At 42.4% G+C, this 24368-nt stretch overlaps 1 protein-coding gene across 3 annotated transcripts in view; it reads right to left on the bottom strand.

The window, feature by feature from the left end:
* Positions 1–24368, bottom strand: part of CFAP161 (cilia and flagella associated protein 161) — a 139148-nt gene that overhangs the window by 66444 nt on the left and 48336 nt on the right. Inside the window, exon 1 of one of the 3 annotated variants that reach the window (XM_044933184.2) lies at positions 7937–9410. The exons of the other annotated variants lie outside the window; for them this stretch is intronic. The gene's annotated coding sequence lies outside the window, so the exon portion shown is untranslated. Of the gene's footprint in view, positions 1–7936; positions 9411–24368 lie in introns of those variants that run through there. 3 annotated transcript variants of the gene reach the window in all.

The raw sequence follows: 24368 nt of genomic DNA on the forward strand, positions 1-24368 counted from the left end.
CTGATCTACCACTATATTATATATTTGTGTGTTATTTTGCTGTCTACCTTCCCTTTTGTTGTTGTTTAGTTGCTAAGTCATGTCCAACTCTTATGACCCCATGGACTGTAGCCCACCAGGCTCCTTTGTCCATGGAATTCTCCAGGCGACAGTACTGGAATGGGTTGCCATTTCCTTCTCCAGGGCATTTTCCCAACCCAGGGATTGAACTCACCTGCATTTGTAAGCAGGTTCTTTACCATAACAAGTAAAGTAAAAATAACAAGATAAGCAGTGAACACTGAGATGGGCAGCCCAGATCCCTCTTCAGGACAGATGGCCAGTGTCCCCCAGTGGCTGGATTTGCTGCCAGTGGTCAGCCCTCTTCTGAGAGAGGCTGGACTGATGAGAGTTCTTATCCAAGGCCATACTCCCTTCTTTGGGCTTCTCACACCCCATGACTATTAGATGCACAGGTATGTTACTAATCCCAACTCACAGCTCCAGAGGGTCCTCCTAGTGTTAGAGGCTTCTTAAGACTTAAGACGGGCAGGACCTCTGCCTGTCCTGCCAAGACACGGAAACAACCTAAGTGTCCATCAATGGATGAATAAGGAAGCTGTGCTCTTTGTATATAATGGAATGCCACTCAGCCCTGAGAAGGAAGGAAATTTTTCCATTTGCAACAAAATGAACGACCCCTGAGGGCATTATGCTAAGCAAGATGAGTCAGAAAGAGAAAGACAAATACTGTAAGATCTTATTTATATGTGGAAACTATAAAAGCTGAACTCTCTAGTGTAGAGTAGTAGTTACAAGGGTCTGGGAAGTGGTGTGGAGGTGGGGGTGGGGGTGGGAGTAGGGGGGTTGGAGGCTGGGGAGGGGGAAATTGGTGAGATGGTGCTTATGTTGTAGCCCTGTGTTCTGGGAAACAACCTCACTTAGAAGGACAATGCAGATAGTGAAGTACAGTTTATTACACCGGCGGGCCCAAGGCAGGGTCTCCTCTTAGCCAAGAACCCAGACCAGTTTTTGTGAAAACCTTATATACCCTAAGTGTACGTGCCCAAACCCACCTCCCCAAATTCCCTGAAACTAGTCTGAACAAAGGAAAAGAAAGATACAATCAAAGTTCACCCGTGATTCATATGCCTTAAGCCCAGGTAGTTAACAGGGGACAATTATCAATAGGCCTGTGGTCATACCCCAATAAACATAATAGAATGTATAATTGCATTCCGTTACACAGATAATTAGGGTATTCTTTTAGGCATGGAGAGTCTAGGTACTAGCCCTGGGGCTCTTCCTTCCGGGGGTGGGGGGGGGCCTGATTTTTCAGTTGGTAGGTCATTTCCATAGATACTGGGCATATAGCTCAAAGTCCACAGTCAGGCACAAGATGGAGTCCTGCTTTCAAGACAGAGCTTGTTCTGTCTGTTTCCTCCTTCATTTAGGAGGGAAACTTTCAACTAATAGATAAACAAGTCCCAGAGATCTAATGCACAACATACAATTTACAGCCAGAAAGACTGTATTATAAATTTCAAAGTTGCTAAGAGACTAGATCTTAATTGTTCCTACCACAAAAATGAAATGATAATTATTTGAAGCAATGGAGGGGATGAAGAGAAACAGACTAGTTTCTCACGGCCCCTGCTAGTCACAGCATCCTGACACCACCAGCTCTTCCTACATGTTGAGATCCTCTCTACAAGGGAACTCTGAATGAATCCTTTCTTTATCTGCTCCCTTGTTCTCTCAAACATCCACCTTAATTACCATTTTTTTAAATTCAGACACCAAAAATAAAAACCATGCTCACTAAAGCAAGAAAAGTCACACTGAAATTCTAACTCCAAGAAGCTGCTCTAAAATCTTCCATGACCAAGCAATGACTTAAATCCTTGAGGAATCAGAGGTGCAGAGCCAATGCAAAATCTGTGATTACATGCAACCTCTCATAACTGTCCCCGAGGAGTAGTAGTCCATTAGTCAGGACTCTTCAGACTCTCCAAACCTGATTCAAATGAGCTTAGCAAAGTTGGAACCTATCAACCCAATTGTCAAATCATGGGAAAAGCTGGGTGGAGCTGGCTACAGAAATTAGTGGAACCCTGAACTCTTTTTTTTTTCCCCTCTCATGGCTCCTTCTGTTGGTCTCATTCCCTTATGATTCACTTTTCACATTGACCACAGGACTCTGACATTAAGAAAATCGAGCTTCTCTCTTCCAGATCCCATTTGAAAAATCCCATAAGAGGACTTTGCTTTCCCTGGCTTGGATCATACGTCCATCATTTTGGCCAGGAGGTCAAGCTCTGTTACCATATGACAAAGAAAAGGGCTGAGCAGACAAAAGCAGGAGATGTCCACTCCAATTTACCGCAGTTGTAGCCCATGTTTATATAGACATTGGTCCCTGAAAATCTGGTCTCAGAACTGTACTTTCTGGCTATCGTGGCCATAGAACATAAGATCTGGATCCAGTCATCGTAAATATCCAAGATTCCTTCATCTCTGCTCCATCCTCAGAGCCTCATGAGTCCTTTCTTAAGCAGGCAAGACTCTATACCATTGAATTATTTCTTACAAAAGACTTTGTCTAGAATGCTGAAAGTTTATCTAAGCAGATTTTTTCAGGTTGGTTATAGCAGGATAAAAGTCATTGTTACAGATTCCGAGTGGACTTTCCTTCACTGATTCTAGACCAATCCAATGCAAGGAGCATCTGTACCATGAAATGCATTTATGATCATTTGTTACTTTTTACACTGACTTCCACAAATTTGGGTTTCCTTAACTTTGGAAACCACAAACTTCCAGAAATGCTGACAAAGGGGGGAAAATGGAAGACGCTAGAGCAGTGAAGCATAAATCCCAGCTTCTCTCCTCTGCCTTCCACACTGGTCAGAAAGAGGGAAAGCTGGGTGGGCTGGAGAGAAGCTTGGGAACTATCGCTAGTATCCTCCAACTTGGAGTGACATTGACCTAAGCCAGCGATCACATAGCTGGGGAAAATGTGCAAAACCCTTGCCAGTAGGAGGCCTGACTTGCCACCTGGGCAGCCAGTGGAGCTGGAAAGATGTCCAAGGGCTGCCAGAACAGTCTTCAGGCACAGAGCTGAGCTGGGAAAATGACATGAAGGTCAAAGATGGGTCTCTCACAGCCAGGAAACAGATGCACACCCTCCTGCTTGTGGAGTGAGCCTTGGAAGGGTCCAGAAAACATTTCAGATCAAAGTCGAGTGCAGGCCTTGGGGCCAGGCTGCCCACAAACTGACATCTCCCCGCCCTCAGGCCACAGGAAGGCAGACACAGTGAGCTATTCTCAGACTGTAGCTATGATGGGAAGGCAAGCAGGCTCCAACAATTTGGGAAGGGGAAAACTTCTGGAAAAAAAATAAAAGAGGCCTAATAATAAGTACCAAGGCCCAATATCTGCATAGGTAAATTCTTTCTTTCGCCCTTCCAAAAAAACAGAGCATTCCATTCTTGAGCCCAGAATACCTGAAAAGGACCAAACAGAAAAGAAAACAAAGGAGTCACAAATTCAAATGACTTCACAGACCAGATAAGAGACACAAATGTGTGACTCTGACCAACTGAAAATATGGGCTTCACACTTGTGAGTGCTGGGTCCTGGGGGTATTGGAGAGCCTGTCCAGTTTAAAGATGGGCCACCTGAGGCGAAGAGCTGACTCATTGGAAAAGACCCTGGTGCTAGGAAAGATTGAGGGCAGGAAGAGAAGAGGGCAGCAGAGGATGAGATGGTTAGATAGCATCACGAACTCAACGGACATGAATTCGAGCAAACTCTGACAGTGGAGGACAGAGGAGCCTGGTGTGCTGCATCCATGGAGTCAAAAAGAGTCAGACATGACTGAGGGACTGAAGAACAACAATGACAACCTATCCAATCCTCAGACCGTCTTTTCCATACAGAGACTCAGGCTCACTGAATCTACCTAGTTTTTCAAGAAGAGCTGGATCTTTAACCCCCCAATTTTTAAAATATCAATAGGACAAATAAGTGGTGGGCTGCCGTCTATGAGATCGCAGAGAATTGGACACGACTGAAGCGACTTAGCAGCAGCAAGACAAAAAATATCAATAGGACAAACAAAATTTATCAGCTGCTGGATATGAATCATGAACCATCAGTTTTCTGATACCCTTTGACAAGCCATACTTACAAATATTGACCTAAAGTACTATTTTTAAAGCAAATATGTTTTAGCAGTACATTAGAAGAATAATTTTAAATGACCAATCTAACCCATCCTTGGAATATATCTAGTCAATATTGCTGCTGCTGCTGCATCACTTTAGCCATGTCCGACTCTGTGCAACCCCATAGACGGCAGCCCACCAGGCTCTGCCGTCCCTGGGATTCTCCAGGCAAGAACACTGGAGTGGGTTGCCATTTCCTTCCCCAATGCATGAAAGTGAAAAGTGAAAGTGAAGTCGCTCAGTCGTGTCCATCTCTAGCGACCCCATTGACTGCAGCCCACCAGGCTCCTCCATCCATGGGATTTTCCAGGCAAGAGTACTGGAGTGGGGTGCCATTGCCTTCTCCTCTAGTCAATATTAGGAAATCTATTAATATAAGACATTATATTCACAGAAAGGGGGAGACAGCATGGTGTGGAGTTTTCATGACAGAATATACACATTTTGTAAATCTGTACTTTTTTCAAATATTGAATGCCTTATTTTTGAATTCTTTAGATTTTTAAATTGGAGAAAAGCACTTAAAGTTTTTTTATATATGAATATTACATGTAAAGCTGTTAAAATACATTAAAAAAAAAAAAAAGAATATACCAGTAAGCACTTGACAAGCTCCAATATGCATTTTTAATTTTTTTAAACATTCTTGATTTTTTTCTGTTACTGAAACAGAAACGCTTAGATTTCTGGAGAGACTGCTCCAGACTTTTTTTTTTTTAATTTCCCTGTGCTATACAGTAAATCCTTGTTGCTTATCTATTTTATATTTTTATTTATTTTTAAAATTTTTGGCCATGCCACATGGCATGTGGGATCCTAGTTCCCCAATCAGGGATCAAACCTCTGCAGTGGAGGCGCAGGAGTCTTAACTACTGGGCCGCCAGAGAATTCCCTGCTTGGGACTTTTGATTGCAAGAGATAAAACCAGGCTCACGTCATCTGCAAATAGTGAGAGTTTTACTTCTTCTTTTCCAATATGGATTCCTTTTATTTCTTTTTCTTCTCTGATTGCTGTGGCTAAAACTTCCAAAACTATGTTGAATAGTAGTGGTGAGAGTGGGCACCCTTGTCTTGTTCCTTAAATAAAAGGAATCCAGATTGGAAAAAAAGAAGTACAACTCTCACTGTTTGCAGATGACATGATCCTCTATATAGAAAACCCTAGAGACTCCATCAGAAAATTACTAGAGCTAATCAATGAATATAGTAAAGTTGCAGGATATAAAATTAACACACAGAAATCCTTTGCATTCCTATACACTAACAATGAGAAAACACAAAGAGAAATTAAGGAAACAATTCCATTCACCATTACAATGAGAAGAATAAAATACTTAGGAATAAATCTACCTAAGGAAACAAAAGACCTATATACAGAAAACTATAAAACACTGATGAAAGAAATTAAAGATGACACAAATAGATGGAGAAATATACCATGTTCATGGATCAGAAGAATCAATATAGTGAAAATGAGTATACTATCCAAAGCAATCTATAGATTTAATGCAATCCCTATCAAGCTACCAACAGTATTTTTCACAGAACTAGAACAAATAGTTTCACAGTTTGTATGGAAATACAAAAAACCTTGAATAGCCAAAGCTATCTTGAGAAAGAAGATGGAACTGGAGGAATCAACTTGCCTGACTTCAGAGTATACTACAAAGCTATCCTCATCAAGACAGTTTGGTACTGGCACAAAGACGGAAATATAGATCAATGGAACAAAATAGAAAGCCCAGAGATAAATCCATGAACCTATGGACACCTTAAATTTGACAAAGGAGGCAAGAATATACAATGGAGAAAAGACAATCTCTTTAACAAGTGGTGCTGGGAAAACTGGTCAACCACTTGTAAAAGAATGAAACTAGAACACTTTCTAACACCAAACACAAAAATAAACTCAAAATGGATTAAAGATCTAAATGTAATACTGGAAACTATAAAACTCCTAGAGGAAAACATAGGCAAAACACTCTCTGACATAAATCACAGCAGGATCCTCTATGACCCACCTCCCAGAGTAATGGAAATAAAAGCAAAAATAAACAAATGGGACCTAATTAAACTTAAAAGCTTTTGCACAACGAAGGAAACTACAAGCAAGGTGAAAAGACAGCCTTCAGAATGGGAGAAAATAATAGAAAATGAAGCAACTGACAAATAATTAATATCAAAAATATACAAATGGCTCCTGCAGCTCAATTCCAGAAAAAGAGACGACCCAATCAAAAAATGGGCCAAAGAACTAAACAGACATTTCTCCAAAGAATACATACAGACAGCTAACAAACACAAAAGATGCCCAACATCACTCATTATCAGAGAAATGCAAATCAAAACCACAATGAGGTACCATCTCATGCCGGTCAGAATGGCTGCTATCAAAAAGTTTACAAACAATAAATGCTAGAGAGGGTGCGGAGAAAAAGGAACCCTCTTACACTGTTGGTGGGAATGCAAACTAGTACAGCCACTATGGAGAACAATGTGAAGATCCCTTAAAAACTGGAAATAGAACTGCCATACGACCCAGCAACCCCACTGCTGGGCATACACACTGAGGAAACCAGAATTGAAAGAGACACGTGTACCCCGATGTTCATCGCAGCACTGTTTACAATAGCCAGGACATTGAAGCAACCTAGATGTCCATCAACAGATGAATGGATAAGAAAGCTGTGGTACATATGCACAATTGAATATTACTCAGCTATTAAAAAGAATGCATTTGAATCAGTTCTAATGAGGTAGATGAAACTGGAGCCTATTATACAGAGTGAAGTAAGTCAGAAAGAAAAACACCAATACAGTATATTAACGCATATATATTTAGAATTTAGAAAAGGAATTTAGAAATTTAGAATTTAGAAAGAGGACAGTGATGACCCTATATATTCGAGACAGCAAAAAAGACACAGATGTAAAGAACAAACTTTTGGACTCTGTGGGAGAAGGCAAGGGTGGGATGATTTGAGAGAATAGCATTGAAACATGTATATTATCATATGTGAAATAGATCACCAGTTCAAGTTCGATGCATGAGACAGGGTGCTCAGGGCTGGTGCACTGGGATGACTCTGAGGGATGGGATGAGGAGGGAGGTGGGAGGGGGGGTTCTGGATTGGGAACACAGCCCGTGGCTGATTCATGTCAATGTATGGCAAAAACCACTACAATATTGTAAAGTAATTAGCCTCCAATTAAAATAAATAAATTAATTAAAAATAATTACAAGAGAAAAAAAAAGCAGCTCAGTATCTTAAGGAGAAACATAGAAGAAAATTTTTTAATTGACTCAAATAGGTGAAAAGTCCAGGGGTATCTTTGCTTTAGGCCTGGCTAAAGTGAGCGAAAGTCGCTCAGTCATGTCCAACTTTGTGCGACCCCATGGACTAAACAGTCTATGGAATTCTCCAGGCCAGAATACTGGAGTGGGTATAGCCTTTCCCTTCTCCAGGGGATCTTCCCAATCCAAGGATCAAACCCAGGTCTCCTGTACTGCTGGCAGATTCTTTATCAGCTGAAACACAAGGAAAGCCCAAGAATACTGGAGTGGGTAGTCTATGCCTTCTCCAGGGGATCTTCCAACCCAGGAAATGAACCAGGGTCTCCTGCATTGCAGGCGGATTCTTTACCAACTGAGCTATGACGGAAGCCCTAGGCCTGGTTGGAAAACAGGGCTTAAATAGATCAGAACTGACTAGTTGGCCATGACTTACCTCTACTCTCTTCATGTTGGCTTCATTCTCTTCAACTGTCAGTGGGTTTTTCCTTTCATCTAGAAAAAGATGACTACAAGAAACTCTTGTTTAATTCCTATTTAAAGTTGGTGAGAGGGAATTCCTTGGAGGGCCAGTGGTTAGGACTTCATGCTTTCACTGTCAAGGGCCCAGATTCTATCCCTGGTCAGGGAACTAAGATCCTATAAGCCAAGGCATAGCAAAATTAATTAATAAATTAATTTAATTGGTGAGTATCGAGGGGAAAAAAAAGAATGTCTCTCCCCACAGTTTCAGTAGGAAAGGTCAATTCTAATTGGCTTAGCTTGGGACACAAATACATACTGTAAATTAAGTATCTAGTTAGGGACTTGTATCTAGAACATATAAAGAACTCCTAAACTCAATAATAAAATGACAAATAACCCAATTAAAAGCTGGCAAAGGATCTGAGTATACACTTCTACAAACAGCAAAAAGGTACATGGAAAGATTGTCAACATTATTAGTCATTAGAGAATTGAGAATCAAAACCCACAATGAGATGCCATTTCACATTGACTGTAGTCAAAAAGACAGATAATACAAAGTTTTGGCAAGGGACTTCCCTGATGGTCCAGTGGCTAAGACTCTGCATTCCCAGTGCAGGGGGACTGGGTTTGATGCCCCATCAGGGAACTAGAACATGCCTGCTGTAACTAAGACCAAGTGCAGCCAAATAAATATATAATTTTTAAAGTGTTGGCAAAAATGTGAAGAAATTGATACCTTCATACACTGCTGGTGGGAATGTAAAATGGTGCAGCCACTTTGGAAATCAGCTTGGCAGTTTTTCAGAAAGCCAAACTCAACGTTACTATGAGACCCAACAATTTCACCCCTAGGTATCCACTCAAGACAAATGAAAACATGTTCACACAAAAACCTGGGCACAAATCTTCATAGCAGCATCATTCCTAATAGCAAAAAAGTGAGAGAACAATCCGAGTTCCCTCAACAGATGAGTGGATAAGCAAATAGTGCAACAGACTATTATCCAGTCATAAAAAAGGAATGAAGTACTGATTTATGTCACAACATGGGTGAACCTCAAAAACATTATGCTCAGTGAAAAAAGCCAGACACAGAAGGTTACATGTTTTTATTATTCCATTATGTCCAGAGCAGACACAGAGACAGAAAGTAGATTAGTGTTGCCAGGGGTTGGAGTACGCAGTGACAGCTATGAGAATGTTCTGGAATTAGACAGTGGTGACCATTGCACAACTTTGTGAATACAAAAGTTATTGAATTAATTGCATAACTTTTGTAGCATGCAAACCATATCTTAATAAGCAAATTAATTTTTAAAAAATTTGTTAGAGTGACTAGTTACACAATTGATATATAAAAATGAATAGGTTTTCTGTAGAAATAATAATTAAGAATAAACCACACTGGGAGAAAATCTCCCATGGACTATACCAACTAAAAAGATAAAATACCTAGTAATAAACTAGGCAAGAACTGTGCAAAACCTATACAAAGAAATCTTTTTAAAATACAAGTAAATGGAAAGACACATCTTGCTCTTTGATCGAAAACTTCTATTTTTCTTAGAGTTATAGCTGAGCTTCCAAAAACAATATCAAAAAGATTATTTTGAAACTCAGTAAGTTAAATGTATCTGGAAAAATACTCCTGCAAGATAAAGTTGGTAAGAGGGAATTACCCAAGCAATTTCTGAAAAAGAAAATAACAGACTGGTGGAGGGACTGGAAAGAACTATCTCTAAGACATATTGATTAAAAAAGGATACTAAATAAATGTGTGTGTATATATATATATAGTTTTACTAAAGACCAGAACAGAATAAAGGGCTCATGTGTGTGCTCAGTTATGTCCAATTCTTTATGACCCCATGGGCTGTGTAGCCCACTCAGCTCCTCTGTCCATTGGACTTTCCAGGCAAGAACACTGGAGTAGGTTGCCATTTCCTTCTCCAGGGGATCTTCCAGACCCAGGGATCGAACCCACGTTTCCTGCGTTGGCAGATCGAACCACTCTGTCACCTGGGAAGTCCAAAGTGAAAGTGAAAGTCGCTCAGTCATGTCTGACTCTTTGCGACCCCACGGACTAAACAGTCCATGGAATTCTCTAGGCCAGAATACTGGAGAGGATAGCCTTTCCCTTCTCCAGGGATCTTTCTAACCCAGGGATCAAACCCAGGTCTCCCACATTGCTGGAGGATTCCTTACCAGCTGAGCCACAAGAGAAGCCCAACAATACTGGAGTGGGTAGCCTTTCCCTTCTCCAGGAAATCTTCCCAACCTAGGGATTGAACCCAGGTCCCCACATTGCCAGCAGATTCTTTACCACCTGAGCCATCAGGGAACCCCAAGAATACTGGAATGGGTAGTCTATTCCTTCTATAGCGGATCTTCCCAACCCATGAGTCAAACCAGGGTCTCCTGCATTACAGGCTGATTGTTTACCAACTAAGCTATCAGAGAAGCCCAAAGGATTCATAAATACACTTAATTACATATATAATTTAATTTACAATAAAATTGGCATTTCAAATTAATGGGGAAATTAGAAATTATTCAAAAATGATGTAGAGATAACTAAGTCTTTAGAGAAAATTAAGTTCAATCCCTGCTTTACTCTTTCTACCAAAATAAATAATAGAACAGATCAAAGCTTTAAACAAAAAGTAAACCATAAGACTTAAAATTAAGTATTGGAAAATCCATGGACAGAGAAGTCTGGTGGGCTGTATAGTCCATGGGTCGAAAGGAGTCGGACACAACTGAGTGACTGAGCATACAATGTATTCTTGTATTCTCAAAGTGATGAACACCCATGAAGTCCAGAGCCATAAAAAACAATAAAAACAAAAAAATTGGTTTGTATCATTATGCAAAAATGTGTGCCTTCTGTATACAAAAAAATTTATCCAATAAAACAAAGTACATGACAAGTTGGGTGAAATATTTGGAGTACATATGAAATAGAGATAATTGTTTTCATTTATGAAGCATGAATGCAAACTAATTTTTTGAAAGCTCATCAATCTTATTGAAAAGGCAAAAGATGCAAAAAGATATGTCACAGAAAAATAGACACAAATGACGAAATTAGCACAAACAAGTGTTCAACCTCATTTATGATTTTTTAAAAAAGGAAAAATTTTTTAAAGAGATGCTATTTCTCATCCTTCAGATTGGTGAAAATACAAATGCTAGCGGGGGTGTGAGCACCTTGGCATTCTTATCATGAGTGCATGAACGGATGCAACATTTTGGAATGGCACTTTTGCCATAGCTACCATATTTTACTTCTTTGTGAAATATATGCACGTCCCATGGCCAGGCATTTGCTCTACAATTACACAGACCAAAGATTACCAAGCTCTGTGTGTAAGAATGCCCATTGCAGTGCTGCCAGTCATAACAGAAAATAAGGCAAAAGCAGGACAAAAATCAATGGAAACAATGAAGGAATCCACCTGCAAAGAACAGATTAAATAATTAGCATTGTGTCTTCCTGAGTCAGACCAGTCTCACCTTTGTCTAGGATTTTTCACCTCTATATGATTCTTCTTTTTAGAGTTGGCTGGGGGAGCATGCCATATGGGGATCTTAGTTCCCAGACCAGGGCTTGAACCAGTGCACCACTCCACCCAACAGTGGAAGCATAGAGTTGTAACCCCTGGACCGCCAGGGGAGTCCCTCTAAATGGTTCTTCCTGTATCTTCTTCCCACCCTACTCCAATCTCAAATCCATTCCCCATTCTGCAGTCAGAGACATCTTTTCGAAATGCAAATTGTGAAAGTTCTGATTATTTTACACCCACACACATCCCGCTTGGCAGATCTTCAAAGGCTTCCCATTGCTCCAAGATAAAACTCTGGCTTCTCACCACAGTGTATAAAGTGCTGCCATGGTCTGGTCTGCCGGCTCCCTCAGCCTTATCTTGAGCCACAGTCTAACCTCAGTCTCACTCCTTCAAACTTACAATGCTACCTTCACCCCTGGGCCTTTGAACCCACTCTTCCATCTGCTCCGAGGTTTCTATTTTTTATTCTTTTTGAGTTTGTATGTAGGGGTGTATGTCTATATTATACTTTTTACTTTATGTGCTGTGCTAAGTTGCTTCAGTTCAGTTCAGTTCAGTTCAGTCGCTCAGTCATGTCCGACTCTTTGAGACCCCATGAAGCATAGCACGCCAGGCCTCCCTGTCCATCACCAACTCCCAGAGTTCACTTAAACTCACATCCATCGAGTCGGTGATGCCATCCAACCATCTCATCCTCTGTCGTCCCCTTTTCCTCCTGCCCCCAATCCCTCCCAGCATCAGTCTTTTCCAATGAGTCAACTCTTCGCATGAGGTGGCCAAAGTACTGGAGTTTCAGCTTTAGCATCATTCCTTCCAAAGAAATCCCAGGGCTGATCTCCTTCAGAATGGACTGGTTGGATCTCCTTGCAGTCCAAGGGACTCTCAAGAGTCTTCTCCAACACCACAGTTCAAAAGCATCAATTCTTTGGCACTCAGCCTTCTTCACAGTCCAACTCTCACATCCATACATGACCACAGGAAAAACCATAGCCTTGGCTAGACGGATCTTTGTTGGCAAAGTCATGTCTCTGCTTTTCAATATGCTATCTAGGTTGGTCATAACTTTCCTTCCAAGGAGTAAGTGTTTTTTAATTTCATGGCTGCAGTCACCATCTGCAGTGATTTTGGAGCCCCCCAAAATAAAATCTGACACTGTTTCCACTGTTTACCCACCTATTTCCCATGAAGTGATGGGACCAGATGCCATGATCTTCGTTTTCTGAAATCTGAGTTTTAAGCCAACTTTTTCACTCTCCTCTTTCACTTGCATCAAGAGGCTTTTTAGTTCCTCTTAACTTTCTTCCATAATGGTGGTGTCATCTGCATATCTGAGGTTATTGATATTTCTCCCGGCAATCTGGATTCCAGCTTGTGCTTCTTCCAGCCCAGCGTTTCTCCTCACATACTCTGCATATAAATTAAATAAGCAGGGTGACAATATACAGCCTTGACATACTCCTTTTCCTATTTGGAACCAGTCTGTTGTTCCATGTCCAGTTCCAACTGTTGCTTCCTGACCTGCATATAGGTTTCTCAAGAGGCAGGTCAGGTGGTTTGGTATTCCCATCTCTTGAAGAACTTTCCACAGTTTATTGTGATCCACACAGTCAAAGGCTTTGGCATAGTCAATAAAGCAGAAATAGATGTTTTTCTGGAATTCTCTTGCTTTTTTGATGATCCAGTGGATGTTGGCAATTTGATCTCTGGTTCCTCTGCCTTTTCTAAAACCAGCTTGAACATCAGGAAGTTCACGGTTCATGTATTGCTGAATCCTGGCTTGGAGAATTTTGACCATTACTTTACTAGCGTGTGAGATGAGTGCAATTGTGCAGTAGTTTGAGCATTCTTTGGCATTGCCTTTCTTTGGAATTGGAATGAAAACTGACCTTTTCCAGTCCTGTGGCCACTGCTGAGTTTTCCAAATTTGCTGGCATATTGAGTGCAGCACTTTCACAGCATCATCTTTCAGGATTTGAAATAGCTCAACTGGAATTCCATCACCTCCACTAGCTTTGTTCGTTGTTCAGTCACGTCTAAGTTGCTTCAGTCATGTCTAATTCTTTGTGACACCATGGACTGTAGCCTGTCAGACTCCTCTGTCCATGGGATTCCCCAGGCAAGAATACTGGAGTGGGTTGCCATTTTCTCCTCCAGGGGATCTTCCCAACCCAGGGATGGAACCCACGTCTCCTGCAGCTCCTGCATTGCTGGTGGATTCTTTACCTCTGAGCCACTGGGGAAGCCCTTTTACTTTATACCTTCCTGTAATTAAAACAAAAAACTAAGGACTTTCCTGGTGATCCAGTGGTTGAGAATCCACCTGCCAATGCAGGGACATGGGTTCAATCCCTGGTCCAGCTAAGCCCATGCGCCACAACTACTGAGCCTGCATGCTCTGGAGCCAGTGCTCTGCAAAAAGAAGAGCCTGAGAACCACGACTACAGAAAGCCTGCGCGAAGCAATGAAGACACAGCGCAGTCAAAAATACATAAATTAATTAATTAAAAAAAAAAACTAAGAGGTGCTATAAACAGTCTTAAAGCAACAACATTATTCCTGTTATTTGCTTGCGTGCATGTGTGCTTAGTCACTTCAGTCATGTCTGACTCTTTCTGCCAGGCCCTTCTGTCCATGAGATTCTCCAGACAAGAATATTGGAGTGGGTTGCCATTTCCTTCTCCAGGGGATCTTCCCAACCCAGGGATCAAATCCAGGTCTCCTATATTGTAGGTACATTCTTGCATTGCAAGTGGATTCTTCACTGACTTAGCTATGAGGGAAGCCCCTAATTAAAAAAATCCTATTGAATAATTTGGCCCATCTTTTAAAAATCATCATTTAAAGAAAAATCATAACCAGTCATCAAATTCCAATACCTGTTGAAATGGAAAATAAGGCATTTGGGAATCCATGAGTCAGGGGTTGGATTCATAGGGAAAGACAGAGGATCGCCCTGGTGGCTAAGTCATGCTGCCAATGCAGGGGGCACAGGTTCAATCCCTGGTGAGGGAACTAATGTCTCACAAGCCACATGGCTCAGACAAAATATGAGAAAAGAAAAGTCATAACTAATACATTTCAAAAGCAAACTTTAAAAATTTACTAAAACAAAAATGCTAAAAAGAAAAAACAACATGCAATAGAGCATGCATAACACGATTTTACCCATGTTTAAAAATTTTTTAATCATCTACAAAGTTACAGAAGAAGATATAAGAACCTAGTGCATGTGTGCTCAGTCCTGCTCAACTCTTTGCGACACCATAGACTGTAGACCAGTCTCCTCTGTCCATGGAATTCTTCAGGTAAGAATACAGGAGTGGATTGCCATGCCCTCTGCCAGGGGATCTTCCTGACCCAGGGATCAAACCCACATCTCTTGCATTGGTAGGTGGATTCTTTACCACTGAGCCATCCTGGAAGCTGCAAGAACCTAGGACAGTTTTAAACTTTAAGAAATGAGAATGGTGACCTTGGGGTAGGAGGATGGGGCAGCAAGAGTATTTTATTTTTTGTTTTTTTCCCATTGTGTATTTTTAACGTTGAAATTTTTATTATAAGCATGTATGACTTTTAAAATTTATACAATTAGCTCAATCTTCTCTTTTAAACTTTCTGTAATGACATGGTCTTTCTCTTATACTTTCCATGCTGCAGAACTTGGCTCTGGTATATCTGGAGTATGACAGGCCTGGGGCTGCCTCCCACCTGGGAGAGCCCCACCCAGGAAAGGACAGCAGTGGGCGGCTTGGGCCAGCTGTGTCAAACTTTATTTTTTTTAGTTCTACCAGTTTATTGCCACCAACCCATATCCCTCCACCCTCATGCACGCATGCTCAGTAATGTAACCCCATGGACTGCAGGCTCCTCTGTCCAAGGACTTTTCCAGGCAATAATACTGCAGTGGGTTGCCATGTGCCAAACTTTAGGAAGAAATGAAACATGCTCTTCCCCTTAAGGAGACTCTCCTCCTTGTCCCACCTCGCCTCTTCTCACCATTGAACATCAAGGGCCAAGACGAGGGTGTGGACCTTGGGGAAGGGGCCAAGGAGGCTGCTTAGCCTTTAATTCTGGCTTTGACCAGAGGAGCCAGGAGAGTTCTGTGGCTCACATGTGGGCCTGGGTAGCTTGCCAGGGCCACTGGGTCCACAGAGGAATTTGGGCCCAAGGACCTCACTGAAAATAAGGGAAACACGTCTGGCCTGATTCATTTTGCACAAATTTCCATACAAAACATGTAGACATGGTTGATGTCATAGCTAATAGCCAGTGTCAGCTACAGAGTGTCCAGTCCAAATGACTCTGCCAGATGCCTCTTGCCAGCCCTTCTGATCTCCCCCACCACCACCACCCCGACAACCCTTCCCCACCTAGGAAGCTGACAGCATGCACTGTGTCAATGTGCACACCCCCCCCCACACACAGCCTTCTGGTTTCCTGTTGGGTTTGGCCAATGGGAGATCCCAGAACAAGGGAAGAAGGAGAGTGAGCTCAGGGTATTTGTACTCTAGGTTTGGATTTTCCAGGCAAGAATACTGGAGTGGGTTGCCATGCCCTCCTCCAGGGGATCTTCCCAACCCAGGCATCCGAACCCAGGTCTCCTGCATCGCAGGTGGATTCTTTACCATCTGAGCCACCAGGGAAGCCTTTCTTCCTTTGAACTTACCTGCAATTAACTGTCTCTCTCTCTCTTTTTTAAGATTAAAGATTTTTTCTTTTTTTTCATCCCACTATGTGGCATGTGGGATCTTAGTTCCCTGACCTGGGATCAAACCTGTGCCCCTTGCAGTGGAAGCACAGAGTCCTAACCACTGGATCACCAGGGAAGTTCATTAATTGTGTCTCTCTCAAAGCACCTTCTGTGAGAGACTCTCTCCCTTCAGATTCCTGTGACTGGTCCCTTCTCTTGTCTCTTTGAGCTTACAAACCCCAGATTACTGCACTACTGCCTTAATCTCCACTCCCGTATAATCACCCTGTTTATCAAATCTTCCTCAAATTATCCAAATTTGAGTGTGCCATTCATTTTCTTTTGGGACCCTGCTGGATAAAATATTTATCTATAAAAACACCCGGGTGGGAGTTTACCTCTGGAAGTCATGTAAAGGCAAAAGCATGGGTTGAAAATGGTGAAGCCCACTGCAGGGGGAACAGGTTCATTCCTGGTTGGGGAACTAAGATCTTGCATACCATGTGGTGAAAGAAAAAAGGGAGGGAGGGAGAGGGAAGAAGTGAGGGAGAGAGGGAGTGAGGGAGGGAGGGAGGGAGGGGAGGAAAGGAGGGAGGAAGAAAGAAAAGAAAGAAGGAACAAAGAAAGGAAGAAAAGAGGGAGGGAGGAAGGAAAGAAAGAAAGTGGTAAAGACCACTCTATGAATTGAAAACTATAGAGAATGTATGTACATGCCCATATCCAACCATCCACAAGCTCCTTCCCCCTAGGGGACTGGAAAGAACCCATAATCAGTGTGAGAAGACTGGTTCTCATCCAGTTCATATGATCGCCTGTGTGCCCTACACCGTCCCTGTCTGTCCAGGTGTAGGACATTCCCCTTTAGCTTCAGGGAACTTCTCATAGCCTTGGCTTTTGCACTGTCCAATGTGCATCTTGAAGTCACTTGATTTCTGCAGGTTCTGCATCCTTGCCACCGGTGCTGAGTGTTTCCAATGCTGGTTTTACCACAAAGAAATGGACTGCTTGATGCTTCTGCTCTGTCTTTCCAACTTGAGGGGCCATCACTGTGGTGTGGCCACTGCTCTCAGAAGAGGAAAGAAGCTTTCGTGCCTTCTGACAGGCTCACCTGTATAGGAGACAGGGTCTCCTATAGGTAAGCTCACAGATAACCACCCTCCTCATTAGCACTTCCTGTTGTTGCTCAATTGCTAAGTCCTGTCTGATTCTTCATGATCCCATGGACTGTAGTATGCTAGGCTACTCTCTTTCACTGTCTCCCTGGAAACATTAAATATCTCCAGCTAGGAATGGTGAAAAGAAGCCCAGGGCCATACCACTGTCCTTCGCTTCCTGTCTACAATGATGTAGGGAGAAAGAAGTTGGTCCAAATTCTCTAGAAGCTGGAAGTTCCTGCAGCCTTTTTCTTTTAGAAATACGCAGAGTTCTGCTACCTGGTAGGTGAGACCTGGAGTCCACATAAGAAGGTCTATAAGACAGTATAAGAAGAAAGGGATTCAAATATTCATCTCTGGGGATGCCATGGTCCTGTAAATGAAGAAGCCTGAAATCTAACCTGATTGAGCCACTGATTTGCTCTGTAAATTTTGAGAAGTTATTTTCCTTTTCAGGCCTCCATGTTCCCTTTTGCAAAATGGGAGCAATTGAACAAGAATGTCTAAACTATTTCAGAGTTACTGTTAAAAGATTTAATGTGGGGATTTCCCTGGTGATCCAGCAGTTAAGACTCCGCACTTTCACTGCAGGGTGTGTGGGTTCGATCCCTGTTTGGGGAACTAAGATCCCACATGATGCATGGTGCAGCCAAAAAAGTAAATAAATAAACAAAATCCTATTATATAGCACAAGGGCTTCCCCAGTGGCTCAATGGTAAAGAACCCACCTGCAATGCAGGATCTGGAGACACGGGTTCAATCCTTGGGTCGGGAAGATCCTCTGGAGGAGGGCATGGCTCCTCCCCACTTCAGTATTCTTGCGTGGAGAATCCCATGGACAGAGGAGCCTGGCAGGCTACAGTCCATAGGGTTGCAAAGAGTTGGACACACTGAAGCAACTTAGCATTCACCCATGTATAGCACAGTGAACTCTACTCAATACTCTGTAAAGACCTACATGGAAAAATAATCTCAAAAAAACAGAGTGGATGCATGTATATGTATAACTGATTCACTTTTCTGTCCAGCAGAAAGTAACACAACTTTGTACATCAGCTATACCCTAATAACAATTTAAAGAGAAAGAAAATTGTAAGGCAATATTAAAAAAATATATATATATATAATGTGATCATTAAGGAGGACTAGAGTCTTCCTTTTTAGGTGTCTTAGACTATACAATAACATCTGTCCCAGGTGCTCTGTTCCCTGTCCTGAGACAGGGGAACAAACAAAGCTCATTTCTACTCAACATGGTCACTTTCCCCTACAGACCGAAGAAGTAATAAGGGAGCTACCAAGAATCAGTTCCATTGACTTTTCATGGTCCCTGACATCTGTGAACTCCTGGTTGCCAAATTGGGTCTTGACTTTTAGAGAAAGCTATGACTTTCTTACACAAGGGGTTTTTACTCCCAAAGCCGCCTGTGTATTCAGACAGCAGTACAAATTAGTCACAGTGACTCTGTTCTGCATCAATGTTGGAAAACCGTCCCAAGTGAGTCTGGGACACAGGATGCTGGACCTAGCGGGCCATCCTCCCAGCACAGAAGGCATTGCATCACTGCAGGGCTGGCAAGTGAGGCTCTACAGGACAGGGGTGGGCGAACTTGCCTCCTCTCACAGGAAATGGGTGAAGCCCAGCTCGAAATTATTACTCAGACGTTTTTGTGCTGCGAAGGAAATGTCTTCTGATAGCACAAAGCAATTGGTTTCCTGTTGTGAACTGTGACTTTCTGGCCGGCCCAAGAATGGACAGGAAGGGAAAGGGTGGTTGTCCCTGGGAAGCCCTTATTTAATGAAAACGCCAGCTCCAGGCTTCCCAGGATACTCCGAAAGGCCAGAAGGAAGGCTGGAGGTTGGGGATAGGTCACATTAGTAAGAGAGGCAGTGTGAAGGGGAACAAGTTAGCTGTAGGACAGTTCAGTTCCACTGACGTTTGTTGAACAATTCTGTGTGCCTTACACTGTGCTGCGTGTGTTGGGTATACCAGATAGCTCAGCCAGACCTCTCCCTCCATATGACAGTCTTACTGGTGGAAACTGATACAAAAATAACTTTTGAATAATATGATAAACACAAATACAGAGCTATCCAAGGAACTTCCCTGGTGGTCCAGTGGCTAAGATTTCATGGTCCCAATGGAGACGGCCCAAGTTCCACATCCCTGGTAAGGAAACTAGATCCCAAATGCAGCAACTAAGACCCACTACAGACAAATAAAATAAAAACTAAAATCTTAAAAAAAAAAAAAAATACAGAGCTATCCTACAGTACTATGGCAATATATTTTCGTACCTTTACACCTTTCTCTTTACACCATTTTCATTCAGTTTCCCCTTGTCTGTAATGAGGGTAGGGGTAGGAATACAACTTTTTAGGATATTTCTAAGATAGCAGTTTTAACTATTGAGCACAAATATATTCTAAGTGTTTCTGGTGCACTTTCTCATCGAATCCTTACAACAAGCCTATACTGAGGTTTAGAAAGGGTGAGGTTTAGAAAGGATGAAAATGTACTGCAGGTCACAATTAATAAGTGGCACAGCTGAATTCCAGCATCTTCTCTACTCTCCATTCTAGAGACTTCCTTCTTCAGTATATTTGGGGATGACAGGATTTGCCGTAAGGCCCAGGTATGGCCCTGAGTCATCATTTTGACAGGGTGCACTACTCTGCTTCTGTTGGCCATCGCTATCTTCATGGTTGGTCCAGCCCCACAAGTTTAGGAATATCTACGTTCAAGCAGTGTTACTAGGGAATCCTTGGTGACTCAATGGTAAAAAATACACCTGTCAATGCAAGAGACTTGGGGTCAATCCCTGGGTTGGGCAGTTTCCCTTGAGGAGGAAATGGCAAGTCACTCTAGTATTCTTGGCTGGAAAATTCTGTGGACAGAGGAGCCTGGCAGGCTACAGTCCATGGGGTCGCAAAGAACTGGACACGACTTAAAGACTAAATCAAATCGCTGCAGCGTTGCTACTACTGCACCGGTTTCTGAAGGCTGATGTGGGAGCCCCAAGCTTCACTTCGAGATTCTCCCAGAGGCCCCTAAAACAATGCCTCACAGGACTGTAATGTGAGGTTTATTTTACTGAAGAGCCTGGATAACTAAAGGGAATTAAAATGTAGGGAAACAAATTTCCAATGAAATGTTCTACCATCTTAAAAAAAAAAAAACCCTCTCACCCGGGAAGTAAAAAACCACCAGGGGGTGATGCCAGCTCCTAGGCTTGCTTCCTGTTTCTGAGCTTACCCTTCTCTTTTCTCCTCCCTGCTTCTAAGTCTCACTGGATACCCCCAAAGTGTTGCTGGCTTTGTCCTAGAACCTGCCAACCATTTTGCTCCCACTAGTAGGACACTAGTAACCTGCAGAGAAAGGCAGAGAATGGACCTGAGCTTTTATGCCCTGACTGCTGCTGGTTCTCACCCTTACAGCACAAATCCTTGCTTCTTTGTGCTTCTATACCTGTGTGCTGCATTAGATGGCTGGACAGGAAACAACCTTCTTTGTCTGATCAAAAAAAAATGACAACTCTTATTCATGACAACCTGTTCATGCTGAGTGAACAGAAACAGACTCACAGACTTAAAGAATGAACTTAGAGTTGCCTGTACACACTGCTATATTTAAAATGATAACCAACTGGTGGCTCAGTGGTAAAGAATCTGTCTGCCAATGCAGGAGAAATGGCTTTAGTCCCTGGGATGGGAAGATTCCCTGGAGAAGGAAATGGCAACCTACTTCAGTATTCTTGGCTGGGAATATCTATGGACAGAGGAGTCTGGAAGGCTACAGTTCATGGAGTCCCAAAAGAGTCAGACATGACTTGGTGACTAAACAACAACATCAAACCAACACAGACCTCCTGTATAGCACATAGAACTCTGCTCAGTGTTATGTGGCAGCCTGGATGGGAGGAGAGTTTGGAGAGAATGGATACATGTATATGTATGGCTGAGTTTGGGGGAGAAGCAGTTCAGTTCAGTTCAGTCACTCAGTCATGTCCCACTCTTTGCGACCCCATGGATTGCAGCACGCCAAGCCTCCCTGTCCATCACCAACTCCTGGAGTTTACCCAAACTCAGGTCCTTTAAGTCAGTGATGCCATCCAACCATCTCATCCTCTGTCATCCCCTTCTCCTCCTGCCTTCAATCTTTACCAGCATCAGGGTCTTTTCAAATGAGTTAGCTCTTCGCATGAGGTGGCCAAAGTATTGGAGTTTCAGCTTCAGCATCAGTCCTTCCAATGAATATTCAGGACTGATTTCCTTTAGGATGGACTAGTTGGATCTCCATGCAGTCCAAGGGACTCTCAAGAGTCTTCTCCAACACCACAGTTCAAAAGCATCAATTCTTTGGTGCTCAGCTTTCTTTATAGTCTAACTCTCACATCCATACATGACTACTGGAAAACCATAGCTTTGACTAGACTGACCTTTGTTGGCAAAGTAATGTCTCTGCTTTTTAATATGCTGTCTAGGTTGGTCATAACTTTCCTTCCAAAGAGCAAGCATCTTTTAATTTCATATCTGCAGTGATTTTGGAGCCCAAAAAAATAAAGTTTCTCACTCTTTCCACTGTCTCTCCATCTATTTGCCATGAAGTGATGGGACCAGATGCCATGATCTTAGTTTTCTGAATGTTGAGCCTCAAGCCAACTTTTTAACTCTCCTCTTTCACTTTCATCAAGAGGCTCTTTAGTTCTTCTTTGCTTTCTGCCATAAGGGTGGTATCATCTGCATATCTGAGGTTATTGCTATTTCTCCCGGCAATCTGGATATCAGCTTGTGCTTCATCCAGCCCAGAATTTTTCATAATGTACTCTGCATATAAGTTAAATAAGTAGGGTGACAATATGCAGCCTTGACATACTCCTTTCCCGATTTGGAACCAGTCTGTTGTTCCATGTCCAGTTCTAACTGTTGCTTCTTGACCTGCATACAGATTTCTCAAGAGGCAGGTCAGGTGGTCTGGTATTCCCATCTCTTTAAGAATTTTCCATAGTTTGTTGTGGTCCACACAGCCAAAGGCTTTGGCATAGTCAGTAAAGCAGAAGCAGATGCTTTTCTGGAACTCTCTTGCTTTTTCGATGATCCAACAGATGTTGACAATTTGATTTCTGGTTCCTCTCCTTTTTCTAAATTCACCTTGAACATCTGGAAGTTCATGGCTCATGTACTGTTGAAGCCTGGCTTGGAGAATTTTGAGCATTACTTTCCTAGCGTGTGAGATGAGTCAATTGTGTGGTAGTTTGAGCATTCTTTGGCATTGCCTTTCTTTGAGATTGGAATGAACACTGACCTTTTCCAGTCCTGTGGCCACTGCTGAGTTTTCCAGATTTGCTGGCATATTGAGTGCAGCACTTTCACAGCATCATCTTTTAGGATTTGAAATAGCTCAACTGGAATTCCATCACCTCCACTAGCTTTGTTTGTAGTGATGCTTCCTAAGGCCCACCCACTTGACTTCACATTCCAGGATGTCTGGCTCTAGGTTGGTGATCACACCATCATGATTATCTGGGTCGTGAAGATCTTTTACGATCAGTTATGTGGTGGTGAAGAGAAGTCAAGCTGGTCTCCACAAAGCTAAATGCCAAGCACACCATGGAGTGGTGCTTACACAATTCTGAGGATGAATCAAAGTTCAGATCTAAGGGAAAGACGTAGTTTGAAAGAACTAAGAGAGAAGTTTGAAATAACTAAATGTGAGCAATGAAATCATTTAAACATGGAGTTGTCTTCTGAGATAGCCTGCGATTTACTTTTTTTTCATATATTTTTTATTTGACTGCCCCAGGTCTTATTTGCAGCATGTGGAATCCAGTTCCCTGACCAAGGATTGAACCTGGGTCCTCTGCATTGGGACCACAGAGTCTTGGCCACTGGACCATCAGGGAAGTCCTCAATTTACTTTTAAAACATTTTGCAAGGGTAAAGAGATAATTCTTTAATGACGATGCATGTTGTAAAAATAATCATTATTTATATATACATACATGCATACATACATACATAAATGTTGGACTATTTTTTCTATTGCTCTTCTTACTCTAACTCCTGGGCCAGTGTAGGCTCCCTTGGGCTGGTGGTCTTCGCATTTCTTTTTTAGAAATGAACTTCTCTTTGCTCTAGGAGCAGGTCCAAGGTCACCCTGACTGAGAAGCCTGTGCCTTTGTTGTTGTTGAGTTGCTAAGTCGTGTCCAACTCTTTGCAACCCCATGAACTGCAGTGCTCCAGGCTTCCCTGTCCTTCATCATCTCCCAGAGTTTGCCTCAGATTCATTCGGGACCCAAGTAAGCCCTCCTTTCTGCTTTGTCTGGCAACTTTGCTGGTTTAACCAGTAGACACACTGGCCCTCTGGAACCAAATCTTCTGCTAACCTCACCCCCACATCCTCTTAGTTGCTCCGACTCTCTTTCTGATCTTCCATCACCCCTGACCCTCCACATGGAATGATCTTCCCTTCAACAAATTGGGAGAAGTGACTTATCCCATCCAGGGATTTCAGATTGCAGGGAAGCCATTTCAGGACAGTTCCCCCAAACTGCATTTTATAAAGTCTGAGTATCCCATGAGATATTAATAGGTGACCTAAAATAAGCTCCACTGCTAAACGGGAGAAGGCAGAGTTAAACTGAGTTCTTATCATTGCAAATCATCTCAGGGTTTTTCTTAGGTTAATATTTATTGTAAATATTATACTCTGAACTAATTTGAGGGTCTATGCTTGTGGAAATCCTAGTTTCATGACTCCGAATTCTAGACATTTATAGGAGAGTTTGGGGAGAAATACTGCTCCGGGGTGAAGGGTCCCCAAGGAGTCACAGATTTCTTTCTCTGTTTCCCTTCCTTTCCCTGCTATATTCCCAAAGCCCGGCTGGTGAAGGAAAGATGGCTGCGTTCCAGGATTAAGAATCAAGCTCCTTCTGTGAAAAAAAGGAGAAGGAAGCCACCCAGTCCTTTGAACGGTTGGCAGTGAGA

Source organism: Bubalus bubalis, chromosome 20 (assembly GCF_019923935.1).
Source record: "Bubalus bubalis isolate 160015118507 breed Murrah chromosome 20, NDDB_SH_1, whole genome shotgun sequence".
Lineage (NCBI taxonomy): Eukaryota > Metazoa > Chordata > Mammalia > Artiodactyla > Bovidae > Bubalus > Bubalus bubalis.